The sequence below is a fragment of the Sorex fumeus genome, unplaced genomic scaffold, assembly GCF_029834395.1.
Source record: "Sorex fumeus unplaced genomic scaffold, SorFum_2.1 ptg000024l, whole genome shotgun sequence".
NCBI lineage: Eukaryota > Metazoa > Chordata > Mammalia > Eulipotyphla > Soricidae > Sorex > Sorex fumeus.
Window position 1 is genome coordinate 12,191,389 of NW_026606081.1, and position 16,650 is coordinate 12,208,038.

At 34.4% G+C, this 16,650-nt stretch overlaps 1 protein-coding gene across 1 annotated transcript in view; it reads left to right on the plus strand.

Moving 5' to 3' along the window:
• The window catches only part of SGCZ (sarcoglycan zeta), a 1,114,038-nt gene that overhangs the window by 517,755 nt on the left and 579,633 nt on the right, over positions 1-16,650 (plus strand). The gene's annotated exons all lie outside the window — the stretch shown is intronic.

Sequence of the window (16,650 nt, forward strand, 5' to 3'; positions counted from 1 at the left end):
GTAAGTATGCTAGAAAATGAGTCATATTTTCCCACAGAGCCCTTATAATATCACAGTGAATAAGACTAGCGCACATCTGCACTGACATTCTCATTCTAAGACTTGACTGATTTTTAGATAATTTCCCACCACCTGAAGGGTAGGAGGCAGAATAAAAACTTCTGATCTGTTTTCTTGCTACTTCAGAACAAGCGTTGTCAGTAGATAAAGAACTTTATATTGCTCTACTTTGCATATTATTGAATATGACTGAATTGACCAAACCTAGATTCTTTATTTCTTCCACTTAAACTGCAATTGCATTATCTGTAAGATGAAGGTAATTATTAGTGTCTCATGAAGATATTGTAAGAACTTAATGAAATATGAACATTGTTAGAAAGTGATATATTCATAGATTCAGTGGCATATGATATAAGCTCTTGAAAACTTTAATGATATTATCTATGCCACATACTGTTTGGAGACTGGTCAAGGAAAAGTGTTTATCCTTGATTTCTATCTGTTCAAATGTGATCATAATATTTGAAAATAAAACATCACCACGTATTTTCTATTCTTGTCATGAATGTCACTGCAAATGATCACATTTTAATGTTTTAATTTATGCAACTTATAACAACTATATTTAAATTAAAATTACTCTAAACATTTACATATTTTATTAAAGCATTAATGATATGTAAATGTATGTGGATATGTTAGAATCCTGTTGGTCTCCATTGTGTGCCTTAACTTGCCTAAAGCGAACCTGCATTAGGTTTTTTCATTGGCTTTATTATATATCTTGTTTCAGGCTAGCATGGCACAAAATATAATTTAATGAAACATTAGCTCTAGAGTTTTAAAACTCAGAGTTTTCACTTTTCTACTGAGACTATTCAAATATATTCTCTGGTTTCCAAGTTTTAGGTTCAAGTTTAGCTATAGTTCAATTAAGTCAAGCCTTTGTGGCCCAAAGTCTATTTAGGTGCTGAGAATTGTATCTTCAGTTTCTAGATGAAGTACCTTCAGCTAAACAAAAAGTGTTTGTAACTATTAAAAAAGGTATGGATTGATTTTAAAATTTTAAAAGAAATCACTGAAATATATCTATATAATATTTGTGGTCTCTCTCTCTCTTACTCTCTCTCTTTCTCTCTCTCTATATATATCTTTCTCCATCTCTCTCTGGAGAAAGGAAGGAGGGAGAAAGAGAGGAAGAGAGAGTATCATTGAAAAGTGTTTAACCCTACAGAGAATGAATACATGTCAGGTATGACTACCTAAAATCTTTGAACACATTGTACCTAAAATTAAAGTATGCTGAAATGTAGAAACATTAGAGTATAATTTCCACCTAAAACATATCTTTACTGACTGAGAAACTTTGCCTAAATACATATATTATTTTCAAAAGAAGCTGTCTTTTTAAAATTATTAGATTGTTTATACAAAAATCACAGATACAAAATTTTTGTTATTTATATAAAATTAAGATTTAATTGATTTGTGTTATATATAAATTATATATTTGTGTTATATATAAATATATATAAATTATATATTTGTGTTATATATAAATTCTAAGACAGAAATAAGTATAAAAGCAATTTAAGGGAAAACGAGAAATCTACTTTTGTACAACTTTAACAACTTTTGTCTATAAAATGTTCTTGAGAGATAAGTTTGAATAATTGGAAAGTATGCATGTTAGAGACTTCACTTCATAGATTGAATAAAAAAATGATTATGGTCATCTTCAATTCCTGTAAGTGTACGCTTCAGAATCTGCTTCATAAAAGTTAATGATTGGTTTTAATAAACGTATAGGTCTCTATCAGAAAATGACATTATGAATTTATGTATACATTTTTAAAATTCATTTTTAGTAGATATGTAGCTTTTGTGTATAAAATTATTGTAAAATCAGACATAAATTAGAGTACAAAGAAGATATTTTAAAATTCTACTAAAACCAAATTTCCGTTGCTTTTAAAATATTCAAATTTCTGTGATTATTTGATTTAATGTTTTGTGATAATTAAGTTATGGGTTTATTATGTCCAAATAAGCTTACACAAACTATAGAATAAGTTTAAGTACTGTATAAAATATAGTTAAAAATAAATTTAATCATAAGTTGTTGTTTTATTTTAGTCTGTGATCAAGTTTTGTTTAGAAAATGACAAACAGGTCAAGAATAACCAAAGAAACAATTACTTTGAAAGAGATTTTAGCCTAATAAGTGGAATAAAATAGCATATAAGTAAGGTAAGGTAAGGTAAAGGCCCTCCCGTTGATCGTCGATTTGCTCGAGCGGGCCCAGTAACGTCTCCATTGGAGACATTGTTGTTACTGTGTCTGGCATATCGAATACGTCATGGGGAGCTTGCCAGGCTCTGCTGTGCGGGCGAGATACTCTCGGTAGCTTGCCGGGCTCTCCGAGAGGGGCGGAGGAATCAAACTCGGGTCGGCCATGTTGGCCGCTTGTAAGGCGAACGCCCTACCGCTGTGCTATCGCTCCAGCATATAAGTACAGAATTTAATACAGGATGATTTTATAAGAAAAAAGAAATATTCCATGAAGATGGTAGTAAGCAAAATGTTGCTTTCTATTGAAATTTTTCCCCTACCTTCCTTGCACTTAATAGATTTGTACACAACTGGTATATCAAATGAATGTATTGTTATACTAGTATTTTTTTTTACCAATACTATCTTGTATGCCACTCTTTATTGGGTAACCAAAATTAGTTATTTTTTACTGACCGTCTTCATACATTGACATTCTGTTTTCTCTGAACCAGTAGCTCCAGTTAAAATATTTTTCTTATCCAAGGGGGTCAGCTAAATCATATCTCTATTAGGTTTAGTGTATACACATTTTCTCTACCCATGGTAGACCATCTTCAAAGATACTTAATTTATGCTCAAATAAATCCATTTATCCTCCAGAAAAGAGATGTAGAGAGAGGTTCTCTATTAAATTGGGCAAAAACAAATTCCCATGCCTAATCCTCCTGATGGCAGAATAAAACATTCTAGTGAAGATCTCTTCAGGATGGCAATGGACAGTCTTAGGGGAAAAGCTCTGGAATAATTTAAAGAATAATCTGGAATAACCTGGAATAATCAGGCATATAGACCCGATGGTCCAAACAGACAGACAAGCTCTACCCTTGACAGTAATATAAGCACGCTGGGCACTTTAAACATAAATTATGCAGAAAATATTTGTAGTGCATGTTACTCTATAGAATGATGCAGAAACACTTTATCTGTGTTCCTTTCCATTTTTTAGAAGTCTTCCTATAGTAGTTTATGATAAAGTTTTTCTTTCCTTTCTCTTTTTTTGAAAGAAAACTAAAAAGAATAAAAGCAAAACAAAATGAAACAAAACAAAATCCTTGACAATATCTAGGCCTGTAGCTATTCAACAGATTTTGACTATGTTTTCAGCCTTTTCTCTACGCATGTAAAACCTGTAGGAAAAAATTCAAAAGGCAAAATTTCTGGGGGAAAGATTATTGAAAGGAAATTGGTCCTTCCTGATCGCTGGTCCACAATATAAGAATGAATTACTCTGCTTGATTTAGTCTGACAATTTTATAGGATAATTATTTTTGATCTTCAGAATTTTTACTTTTACATCAGAGTAGGATAATTTAGATTGACATTTTCCCTCCTCAAGGACACTTATTCTTTAGGGTTTGTTTACTTTGCGAGAAGGAAAAAATAGTAGTATTTGTACAAGGCCTCACATGGTGGGTGTAGAGGGAGAATGGAATAAATTGTAACGGAGGGTCCATCTTCTGAATCATTATAGCAGCAGATATAATCTCTGTGGATAAATTGTTAAGTAAATTTTATTTTACTTTCCTCAGACTCTGCAATTAATTTGAAAAGAATTAAAAAGAAATGCTTGCATAGTATCAAAACATGAACATGTTTTTATATTTGAAATGTTTTTATAATGTATTTATATAGGATAAAATATATGTAAAGTTGCTTTATATCACAAGTAAGAATCACTATTAATTTAAAAAAATCGAGTATTCAATCCACTTATAAAGTCTCAGTACATATAAATATTCCTAAATTTTAGTTTGAAATGTTACATATTATCTTTAGTTCAGTGATATACTAATGGTAAGTTGTGTTTAATAGAAGCTCCAAATCTTAACATTTAATGCTGTCTATAGAAAGAAAATTCTTCCATAGATCATGAAAGGGTGATATTTTGGGGTTTACATTAAAATGTGCTTATTGGCCTCCAAGCCATAGAGTAAAATTCCTGGTACTTATCTCGGCCATTCTTGGGTGTTAGTCTCCTATTTTGTTACTTTATGTTCCCTAGATGAATGCAATCTTTCTGTGTCTATCCCTTTCTTTCTGAGTCATTTTGCTAGGGGAAAAGACATCTCAGATAGAGAAGGGAACACCAAATAAAGGTGTTGGGAGGATCCTCCCAGGATGGGAGAAGCATGCTGAAAGTAGACTATAGACCAAACATGATTGTCACCCATTGTCTCTTTTGCAAACCACAACACCCAAAAGGAGAGAGAGAACAAAAGGGAATGCCCTGTCACAGAGGCAGGGTGGGATGGGGGCGATGGGGGGTGGGTCAGAGGGATACTGGATCTGTGGTGGTGGGAAATGGGCACTGGTGGAGGGATGGTTATTTGATCATTGTATGATTGAAACCCAAGCACAAAAATTTGTAAGTCTACAACTGTACCTCATGATGTCTCACTAATAAAAAATAAATAAAGTAAAATTAAATTAAATATGAGCTTATTAGCAATAATTATTTTATTTAGAAAAGAATATTCTTAAAGAAAAATGTTGCTATCATGTATGTTTTCTAACTATAAAAACAATGATTTTTATAATATTAAAGTTAAGACAATGAGCAAAGACATTCAAGTTTCTTTGGCACAAACATTGCAGTATATGCAGATTCCAATTAAAGTCAAGCATGATCTCAAGACTAAAAGTAATTGTTCCTTGAAAAACAGGCTTAAAATAATTTATCTTTATGAGGAGTGTTAGAAACTCAACCTTTTGATCAAAGGTAAAGAGTAAATAAACATTTTTATAGTGTTTGATAACTGCAATATTAATATTTTCTAACCTTCTCCCTTACCTTTCTAAGTAAGGATAATGGCTTGCTAGGGGGTATGTGGTTTCAGGAGTCTATTTTTTCAGGTTCTCACACCTAAGTTTCTTTATTCTCACAAAGGGCTTTTTTAGCTTTGTAAAGAGGTGATGTTTAAAGCTGTCTTAACTTGTAACCAGGAAGAAACCTAGCCAAGGCACTCCAGGAGGTAGATAACATTTTGCAAGTTAACAACCATTTATCAGATAATTACAGTTATTTTGCCACTACAATTCAAAGAACTTAAAAATCCATTATTTAAAAGCAATATTTTTCACTGTCTCCATTTTTTCCCTCAGAAGCATTTTTATCAGTAAACATATCCACTCTTATTAATGAAATTTGCTAAGGATATTTTTGTGAAGGGTATAGAAAGTATCCAGGATATATAAGTGTATGGTGAAAAGAGGTGAACTGTTACCATAATGGAGATGTAGTCAATTGAGTAGAATTTAGTTTGCTTTCCCTTAATCATCCTAATTCCCAACACTTTGAAGGCTAGGGTCGATATGTCCTTGATTTTTTCAAATTGTTTTTATTCACAATTTAATGTCATAACTGCTTAATTTTTCTTCTAAATCCTTATAGGTAAGTCTAAGAAAAGACAATATACACAATTAGATTAAGTCAGTGGTAAGGTTTTAAATTAGATAATTTTGCAAGTCCAGTGTTAATTAATGGTATGTTGTGCATATGAATATGTGCTTGTGTTTGAAATCAGGAGATTTTCTATGTCTGTTCACCTGTGCAGTCAGTTTTTAAATATCCCCACAGATGGATCATCAGGACTACTGCAGATGGTTTATTTGAATTGCACGTTTAGACTGTTAGTGTGCTGTATGAACTTCAGCCCCATGTTTCTGCTGTAGAGTAAATGAATATTTATAAAGTTAAATCTAGTTCTTTCCTTTAAATGCAGTATTCAAGTTATAATTCTAATATTGTTGCAATCAATAAATAGTTGTACTTTCAAGTTAATCTGTATATTTGAGTCTAAGCATATGGGAATATTTAACTAGCTTAAATTTTGAAATCATTGCATATAGCTGTTGGAAGAGCTTCAGAAAACAAAAAAGGTTTTTTTAATGAGTGGTTAAAGGGAAGCTGATATTGATATTATTCTACTTCTAAGACTATTTAATTAAGTTTTCCCAATGTAATTAAATTTTTCTATATCTTTTGCAGTGCTTTGAATTTATTTAATGATTCATGTTGTTCAAAGACCTCATTTAATTTTCCTTTCAGACATGCTTTTGGAAAAGCAATTTAGGAAAATATCTATATTTCATATCTTCACACAAATGATCTGGTCTAGTTTATTGCCAACCATTTCTGGCAATATTTTAGAAGCATTTATTTAAGTTACTATGATTTTTTTCAGATGTTACATTCAGCAATACTTTGAAATATTAGCATGATAATATTTTAGTGCAAATGCTTATTAACCACTATCCATAAAATTCTAATATGGACAACTTAAATAAAATATTTTAAAACTTCAATATTTATACATTGAAAATAGTAAAATAGAATGCAATAATAGCTGTGAGGCTAAAAAGTTTCTCTTTTCAGTATCTTTAAAAATAAAATAACTTAGAGTCAAATCAGTAATTTATTTCTTCATTAATTTTATAGATATCAGCAATGTGACACTAGTCAAGGGAATAGTCAAGGGAAGGGCTGGGCAAAAGAATGTCTCCACCTCTGCATAAAATAAATGAAAACAATTAAGCAATCTCAATCTAGTGCTGTTAAAAAGCTCTATGCACAATATTTACACTTTTACCAAAAATTGAGTTTAAATATATGTGTTGCTGAAAACAAGAAAATGTTTTGCTTCCTAATCTCTTGCTGATATTAAATATTTAAATGGAAAAATATTTAAGAACATAAGCATTTTTCTCAGATTATACTGCGGGATGGCATGTGTTTAACATTAGTAATTTCTATGCTTTGTCTTGAGTTATTTATATCATTTAAAGATTACTAGCAAAACAAATGTATAGATAATATGCATATAGTTATATTTATAGGTTTAAAAAATGACTGCATCTCTGACTTGATAGTAGGCTTATATATACCTGTTGATTTTATTAAGATAATTTTTTAAAAAATTCTATTGAAAGAATTTCAAATCAGCTAAGAAAAAGAAGGGGGTAATAATGTTTGAACGAAATACATAATTTTATTCTTTCATGTGATTCAAAGAACGGTGTAAGCACTCCAGTAACCAAAAAATGACTGAGAAAGCACAGAGTTGACTAATATTAACTGTGTAGCACCTCAGGAAGCAGAGTTGTGCCTATGTCAGCTCTCAATTAGTGCAGCGCCATACTGAGAAGGAGATTTAAAAACAATGGGGCATCATTAGTGGACATTCATAGTACAATATTTTGCCAACCTACCAAAAGTCTGTTTATGAGCCATCCACAGGGTCCCACTGAAAAAGAAAGCAATTTCTTAGCTCCTTTGATCTCTGAAGTAAAACTATGGACCTAAGGATTAAATTATAATGACAAAGAGGAAAGGCAGAACTCCACACACAGATCTATTGATGTATCTGTATCACTTCACTTAATCACTTAACTTCCCGTTAGTCGTCGATTTGCTCGAGCGGGCGCCAGTAACGTCTCCATTTGTCCCTGTCGCGTGCTAGTGTAGCCCAATGGCATCTCTTCACTCCGGGAACATGGAGGGCCTCAAACTGATCGTTCATGATCTTGACAAAGAAGTCTGACCATCTGGTAGGTGGGCGGCCACGCGGTCTCTTGACATCCCGTGGAATCCAATCAGTAACAGCTCTAGTCCAGCGGTCGTCTTTAAATCTCATTACGTGACCAGCCCATCTGATTTTCGACACCTTGGCATATGAGACAGCGTCCCTGATCCTTGATCGTCGACGGATGTCAGAACTCCGGATTCGTTCTCTCATTTGAGTGAAACGTGATATTCCAAGCATAGCTCTTTCTATTCTTCTTTGGGAGACCTGAATGGCGTTCTCATCTTGTTTGCGTAGGGCCCAGGTCTCTGAGGCATATGTTAATGCAGGAAGAACAGTGGAATCAAAGAGATGTGCCCGGAGCCGGAGGTTCTTCGTCCTCTTAGCTATTTCTTCGACGTTCTTGAAGGCGTTCCAAGCCGCTCTCTTCCTCCTGCGCAGCTCGGGTGCCAGGTCATTTGTCATGTTGACCTCTCGACCTAGGTACACATAGCTGCTGCATTCGGAGATGGTCGTTCCATTGAGAGCGAATGGGGCGTCAGGAACGAGGCTGTTTCTCATAAACATTGTCTTCGTAAGATTCAGCTGTAGTCCTACCTTTCCACACTCACGGTCAAAGTCGGCCAGCATTTGTACCGCTTGGCTGATGTTTGGTGTTATTAAAACAATGTCATCAGCAAAGCGGAGGTGGTGTAGCTGCCGACCATCTATCTTCACTCCCATTCCTTCCCATTCCAGTCGTCGCATGATGTTCTCGAGGGTGGCACTGAAGAGTTTTGGTGAAATGGTATCACCCTGCCGCACCCCTCTCTTGACATCAACGATCACTTCTTTGTAGAATGGTGAGATCCTGGTAGTGAATCCGCAATACAGCTCACGGAGGATCCTGATGTATTGGGCTTGAATGCCCTGATTGGCTAGGGCTTCAATGACCGCTTCCGTCTCAACAGAATCAAAGGCCTTCTTTAAATCAATGAACGTTAAGCAGAGCGGCATCTTGAACTCCCGAGAAACCTCAATGAGCTTGGTTACCGTGTGGATATGGTCGATGGTGCTGAATCCTTTGCGGAACCCTGCTTGCTCGCATGGCAACTATCGCCCGATCTGCCTATTGTCTGTCATCTACAAGCTGTTCACTCGAGTCATCCTGAATAGGATTGGCAGAACACTATCTGTATCAATATACCTAAAATGGTGAAGTCAAACTCTACACCAAATCATTTAGAGATATCTATCTGGAAATAACAATTAGAAGAAACCCAAATATCTTTATTTAAAGGTATTTTAATCATATATCCAAATTTCGAGGGTTAAATGATCTTATAGCATTTTCCAGGTGCCATTTTAAATTCAGTGACTCTAGAGTTGTGTCATGCTTGAGGGCTATGATCACTTTTTCTTATTCTGTGTTTCTCTATTTTTTTTAATTGACAATTTTAACCACACTGACAAACATAATTCAAAGGGAGCCAATTATTCAAAGGGGCCAAAATTATACTTATAGAGAATGGGAGACCATTTCTACATGCAGATATTTACTGTGTGTGAGTTTGGGTATGCTTCCTTATTTCTGTGGTGAAAAGATGTTTCATTGAGATAAAATCAAATGTGAATTACAATATCATGTTTGCTGGAAGAAAATGGAAATCTTTAATGATCATAGCAAAATATTCACTATGGAACATGCATAACAATCTCATAATATAGTGTCCTTTTTCTTTCCTTTTTATTTTGAGACACTTCCTGTGAAAAAGAGATTAAATGGGAGCAATAACATCATTATCATCTTTGAGGATTTTGTTATTCATTATCTGTGTAGTTAAGCAGAAACAGAACAGGTTTCTGAAAGAGAATAAGAAAAAGATCATTTATACTCAAAATGAATGTTACTGGCCAGTTTAGAGAATAAAACAGATTACAGCTCTTATCATGTAGTAACTAAGTAATTTTTAATTCACTCACAAAGTACTGTAAAAACTATTTTCCTAAGTAGTGATTTGGACAATTAATCCTCCAAACTATGTGTATGTGTAGATAATAAAAAAGTTCTTTTAAATCATATCAAATATTTGAATGAATAAGCAACTCTAATTTTATTTTTATAGATAGAGAAACTTAACAGAGGAAAATAGGCGTAATCAATAATTGGACAAATCATCATTAAAACCATTATTTACTTTGTAGCTCTTAAATTTAGTTGCAATGCTATTTAGACATCAGCTGACCACTTATCACCGTCACTCTTAAATTCTAGTCTCCACCTCAAAAATAAGAATTTCTGAATTTCTTTTAAAAAATGTTCACACAGGGGATAATACTGAACTTTTGAAGATTTTTGGGGGTTGGCAGATATTATTCATAACAAAAATTTTAGAAGCCTTCACAAATGCATATATATTCTCTGGTGTCCTTTAGCCACCAATGTTTCTGTTTGTATTATCAATATTTATATTCTAGGTTCTTTTTCTCAGAATCCTCTGACACAGTGAAATATCTTTTAAACATTTAAGAAATCAATTCAGCCTATTCTGACTTTAGCCTAGAAACTCCACCCACGCCCTGCAACATGCACACTTTAATATTCAGAGTCTGAAACTTCTAACAAGACAAAGTGCTTAGTGTTTACCCATCTTTAGAAAAGCCAACTTTTGTTACAATTGCATGTCCTCAGGGTACCTCACTCCTGTTCATTTGTCTCTTCATTGATGGCAGAAATCTTAATGAGCGAAATATCAGTTTATTAAATAAAAATGGACTTCAGGAAACTATGTAAACTCATATAAGCATCTTATTATCTCATTCTTACTTTGGACAAACTGGCAGGCTACCGAACGTAGCCTGCCCACACGGCAGAGTCTGGCAAACTCCCTGTGGCGTACCCAATATGCCAAATACCAGTAACAATGATGAGTCTCATTATCCTAAAGAGCCTTGAATATAGCACTTTCTTAAAAATCTCAGGGCTAGGATGAAGGAGACGTTACTGGGGCCTGCTCAAGGCAATCGACGACTATATACCTAACTGACTGATTGACTAAGGATTGACTGAGAAAAGGTTATTAGTTAAATGATCTGAATTTCAATGGTAAGGAAGAAAAACAGTTATTGCACTTGGGTGTATTTGGCTAACATCACTTATTTTCAAAAAGTAGCAAGTTAGTAAATGGAGTAGGGATGAGCATCTTTAATAGTGATTTAGATTGTACAATATGAAATAAAAAAATGCCATAAAAAGTTGTAGTATTGTAAATTTTAACTCTTTAAAATTTTTCAGGAGGTTAAGCTCATACTACTTCTGAAGGATAATAGATGCCTGAAAATAATGTTGAAAATACAAAAGATTTTTATTCTTCAAAGGAAGGATCCTGAAGAAATTCATATAGGAGAGCTTATATCTAGAAGGCAAGGTGATCTCAGTAATAAAATGGGGGGTTGGGTACTACAGAGAAATATCAGGATTTAGATGAGAGTTTTGTGTGATCTTGAGTATTAAACATTGTATTGCTTAATATCATCATGAATAAAATAAGTATAAAATAGGATATCAGATGTTGGTTTTCAAGATAAAATTTTTGTTTGGGGCATGCCTGGCAGTACTTAGGATTTACTCCCATCAGTGCATTCAGGGACTACTCCTGGCTGGCTTAAGGGACCATATGGGGCTCCAGGAATAAGACCCAGGTCAGCAGCATTCAGGGAAAGCACCTTCCCCACTGTATACCTCTCCAGTTGAATCTGTTTCATTCTAAAGGAAAGAAAAATCAGTGGACTGAAGGATCTCTGGCACCACTAGGAGTTATCCCTGAGTGCAGAGCCAAGACTAGTCAATGAGCAGTGATGGTGTGGTCCCCTCAAAATTAATAAATAAGTAAAAATTAAATAAAAAGCTTCTTTTCATTTTATTATAATTTATACTGTTTTCCTTTTTTCTTTTTACTTTTTAAAATTTAATCGCAGTGAAATACACAGTGACAAACGTGTTCATGATTAAATTTCAGTCATACAATGTTCCAACACCCATCCATTCACCAGTGTTCATTTCTCGCAAAGGATGACACAGTTTCCTTCCCCCCACCCCCCACACCTCCACATTTCTGTTGTGTTAATTTCCACCATAACTTTTTGGAGCACGAATGTTTTAAAATACTTTTATGATTGGATTTCATGCATGTAACTTTCCAACATCACACCTTCCACATTTATTTCAAAATCCTCCCCCCAGACACACCCCAGCCTTGGCTTTGGTAACCACTTTGTTTCTGTTTTTGTTTTCATTTTTTTTCTTCTATTTACTTTTGGCTTCCTTTGTTGTTCTCTTTAGTTTGTTTGTTGAAATGTGAGGTTTGATTGTTCATTTTAGTCTTATTTCCTGTTGAGCGGCTGTTTTGTTATAAACTCCCTCTCAGTACAGCGTTTGTGGTGTCCCATTAGTTCTGATGACTGAAAAATTCATTCCCATTTATATCTAAGAACAGTTTTTATTTCTTCTTAGATTTCACCCATCTCAAAGATTGCTCCAAAGTATGTTTAACTTGTTTAAAGTTCTTTTTTAAATAATTGTTTAAAATTCAAATCCATGTATTTAAATTTTCCCAAGTATTTGAATTTATCCCACTTTGCATTTGCTGTTCATTTCTATCTTTAAACCATTGTATTCTGGTAAGATGCTTTGTATGCTTTCTGTCTTCTTGGTTGTATGAAACCTTGTTTTGTGTCCGGGCGTGAGGTCTATATTGGTGATTCCCCCTTGTGTGGTAGAGTATATATGTATTCAGCATTAGGGGCAGAGAGCTCCAGACATTTTCATTAAGTCAAGCTGTACTAAGTCTTCCTAAAGACAACTGTTTCCTTATTGAATTTTTCTCTGGTTGGTAAATCCAATGGGGAGAGAGTTGGTGTTAATATGTCCTACAGTTATTGTGTTGGTTTCATATTTTTGTCAGAGTAGTTATTGGTTGCTTTATGTATTTTGGTGCTACTTCACCTGCTGTATATGTATTAATGAATGCTTAATCTTCATGATAAATAGATCCTTTAATCATTCTAAAATGTGCGTCTCTGTTTCTTAGTACTTTTCTGGTAGGAAGTCTGGTTTTTTATATAAGCAATTTTAAGTATTGCCTAACTAGACTTTTTCTAATCAACTATTTTTATGATTGCATTTTTAATCTTTTAACTGAACCTGTTTATCATGATAGTTCAAGTATGTGACTTGCAAGTAACAAAAGCTTGACTTCATTTCTCTTATTCATTCATTCACTTTGTGCCTTTTGATTGGTAGCTTGAGGTTATTGATATCCCTTTTCTGAGTCTTTTTAGTTCCTATGACTGTAGTCTTACAACAATTCTTTATGTTCAGCATTGTAGACTTACAATTATTACTACTCTTTCTCTCTGTGTGTATAACTAGACATATATGTTTATAAATACAGAGAGAGTATATTATTAAATATTGAAACGTATACTTGCATACCAAGTTAAACAAGGGTCAAGTACCTTAACACCATTTTGTTTTCCAGAGAGATAATTTTTTTAGTATTTTAATCATGGTAAAATAATATATCATACAACAAAATGTATTGTGTATAAGTGAATGGTGCTAAAGACCATTTACTTTCAGTGCAACTATTGAGTAGAATAATGGACAGTTTTTCTTTTTAAATATTATATATTCATAAACAATTTATGTTGAGAGGGTATATATACAGTGATAATGAAGTAATGGAGCAGATAACAACACATTTTAATTTTCTCTTTGCTTCATATGTCAGTGAGGTAGATGTAATTATTATTTCAACATCTTTTCAATAGTCTTTACACACATAACATGTTCAGAAAAATAGTGTAAGCTTATGAAATGTTTCAAAAATACTGTTCCACCTTGGGTTTTCAGGACCTAATGTTTCCTTTTGAAAGATATAGATATACAATTTGGTATAAAAGTTTCAGGTATATTCTTTTATGATAATATTTCTTTGTATTATTTAAATTTTAGAGATTCAAATACGCTGACCTACTGTTACTTAAATTTTCTATTTATTGCTCAAATATTAATTTTGATATATATGTATATACAAATATTTTTATTTTTATATACATATATCAAATATATAAATATTTGTATATACATATGTATAGATACATACAAATATAAGATATATATATTTATCCTCTGTTCCTATCATTTTTTGCTCCAACTCACATTCTTGGAAATTTAGTCTTGATAACAGCATAACCTTGTCATAGCTTTTTAAAACAGCTACCACAGTCACAATGCATTTTGACTTTTGCTGTATATTCCATAAATTTATGTCAAGCCCTGCAATACTCTTCTCTGAATTTTTGATCTGTAACAACTTCCCTGATTGCTGCTTCTGTTATTATGTCAAAGTCCTTTCAAGGAACATAAATGCTAAACAATGGTTTAGAAAACTAGTTCAGCTATTCCATTAACTGATTTATGGGCTGAATATAGCAGAGGAAAAGAATCCTTTCAGTGTGGTTTATTCTCTACTTTGGTTCACTGTCCAAACAGTAAATGTAGGACAAAATTGAAAGATTCACAAATTCGTGAGTAACAAACACATTGCTTTTACTTCATTCTATTTTACAGTAAATTTTACTAAGATAAAATTAGCAGGGGGGTGGGCGGGGTGTGGAGCAATAGCACAAGTGGGTAGGGCATTTGCCTTGCATACGGCAATCCGGGTTCTGTTCCCAGCATCCCATATGGTCCCCCGAGTACCACAAGGAGTAATCCCTGAGTGCAAAGCCAAGAATAACCCCTGTGCATCGCTGTGTGTGATCCAAAAAGAAAAAAATTAGCTATGGGTTCTATGACTTATTACAGAAATATTTAGAATTATGATTGCTATCTCAGTTCTTTATGTTTCCCTAATGTCAACATATCCAAATTTATATAAAAGTATTCATAGTATTTTTGTAAACAGATTTCATTTACAACTTTAGGAAATTATATAGAAAATTTTGGTTTGTTTTTGTTTTTGAGCCAAACCCTGTGGTCTTCAGGGCTCACTCTTGGCTCTGTGCTCAAGGATGAACCAGGAGAACATTATGGGGTGCCAAGAACAGAACTCACTAATCTACATGAAAGGCAAGAGTTGTATTTGCTGTACTATCTCTCAGCTCTCCTACTTATTCTCAATAGCACTGTAGCACTGTCCTTCCATTGTTCATTGATTTGCTCAAGTGGGCCCAGTAGCGTCTCCATTGTGAGACTTGTTACTGTTTTTGGCATATCAAATATACCACAGCTAGTTTGCTAGTCTCTGCTGTGCAGGCGAGATACTCTCAGTAGCTTGCCAGACTTTCTGAGAGGGATAGAGGAATCAAACCCAGGTTGCCCGGGTCCGCCACATGCAAGACAAATGCCCTACCCGCTGTGCTATCACTCCAGCCCATTCTCAACAGCAGTAGGGCGTTTGCCTTGCACGCAGCCAACATGGCCAACCCGAGTTCGATTCCTCCGCCCCTCTCGGAGAGCCTGGCACGCTACCGAGAGTATCTCGCCCGCACGGCAGAGCCTGGCAAGCTCCCCATGATGTATTCGATATGCCAAACACAGTAACAACAAAGTCTCCAATGGAGACGTTACTGGGCCCGCTCGAGCAAATCGACGAACAACAGGAGGGCCTTTACCTTTAAAATGTATATCCTAAAATTAAAATATTTTTGTTAAAATTTCCCCTCTCCATTTCATTTTCTGCTTACCAATTATAAGCATTAAACAAATCATTCATTTCTTTAATGTATTTTTATTAATCCTTCAACAGAATTAAGAGCAGATATTAATGCTTGCCATCAATGTTCAATCTAGTATATAGGATATTCTTTGATCTGGAGAAGTGATGTAATAAATGTTTAAAGAGCAAAGCCTAAAATATTTTAGAAAGTGAATAATTTTATATTTGTGTTTATTATATTACATTCGCCTTACACGCGGCCAACATGGCCGACCCGAGTTCGATCCCTCCGCCCCTCTCGGAGAGCCCGGCAAGCTACCGAGAGTATTCGATATGCCAGACACAGTAACAACAAAGTCTCCAATGGAGACGTTACTGGGCCCGCTCGAGCAAATCGACGATCAACGGGAGGGCCTTTACCTTTTCTAATAGAGAATAAAATTTTAAAAATATATAGCAGTAAGGTTATTACTAAGCTTCTTTACTAAGCTTTTATAAGCATAGTAAATTAATAATTAATATGATAGGATTTTTTCTCAATCTTTTAAATTATATGCATATTGCATATAGAATATGTTTATTACTTATTTACTTCTCTCACTGATATAAGAGATATAAAAACAAACAAAACCAAACACTGTCCTCCCGTTGTTCATCAATTTGCTCGAGCGGACCCAGTAATGTCTCCATTTTTTTTTAGTCTTCTTGTTACTGTATTTGGCATATTGAATACGTCACAGGTATCTTGCCAGGCTCTGCCGTGCCGGTGAGATACTCTCGGTAGCTTGCCACGCTCTCCGAGAGGGGTGGAGGAATTGAACCCGGCTCGACCAGACTGACTTCACGCAAGGCAAACGCCGTACCGCTGTGCTATTGCTCCAGCCCATAGAAGATATAAATTTACATATATTTTATTGTGTTTTTATTTAATTAATTAATTATTTTTTTCATTTTTGGGTCACAGCCAGCAATGCTCAGTGGTTACTCCTGGCTTTGCACTCAGGAATTACTCCTGGCAGTGCTCAGGAGAACATATGGGATGCCAGAGATTGAACCCAGGTCGATGGCGTGCAAGGCAAACGCCCTAC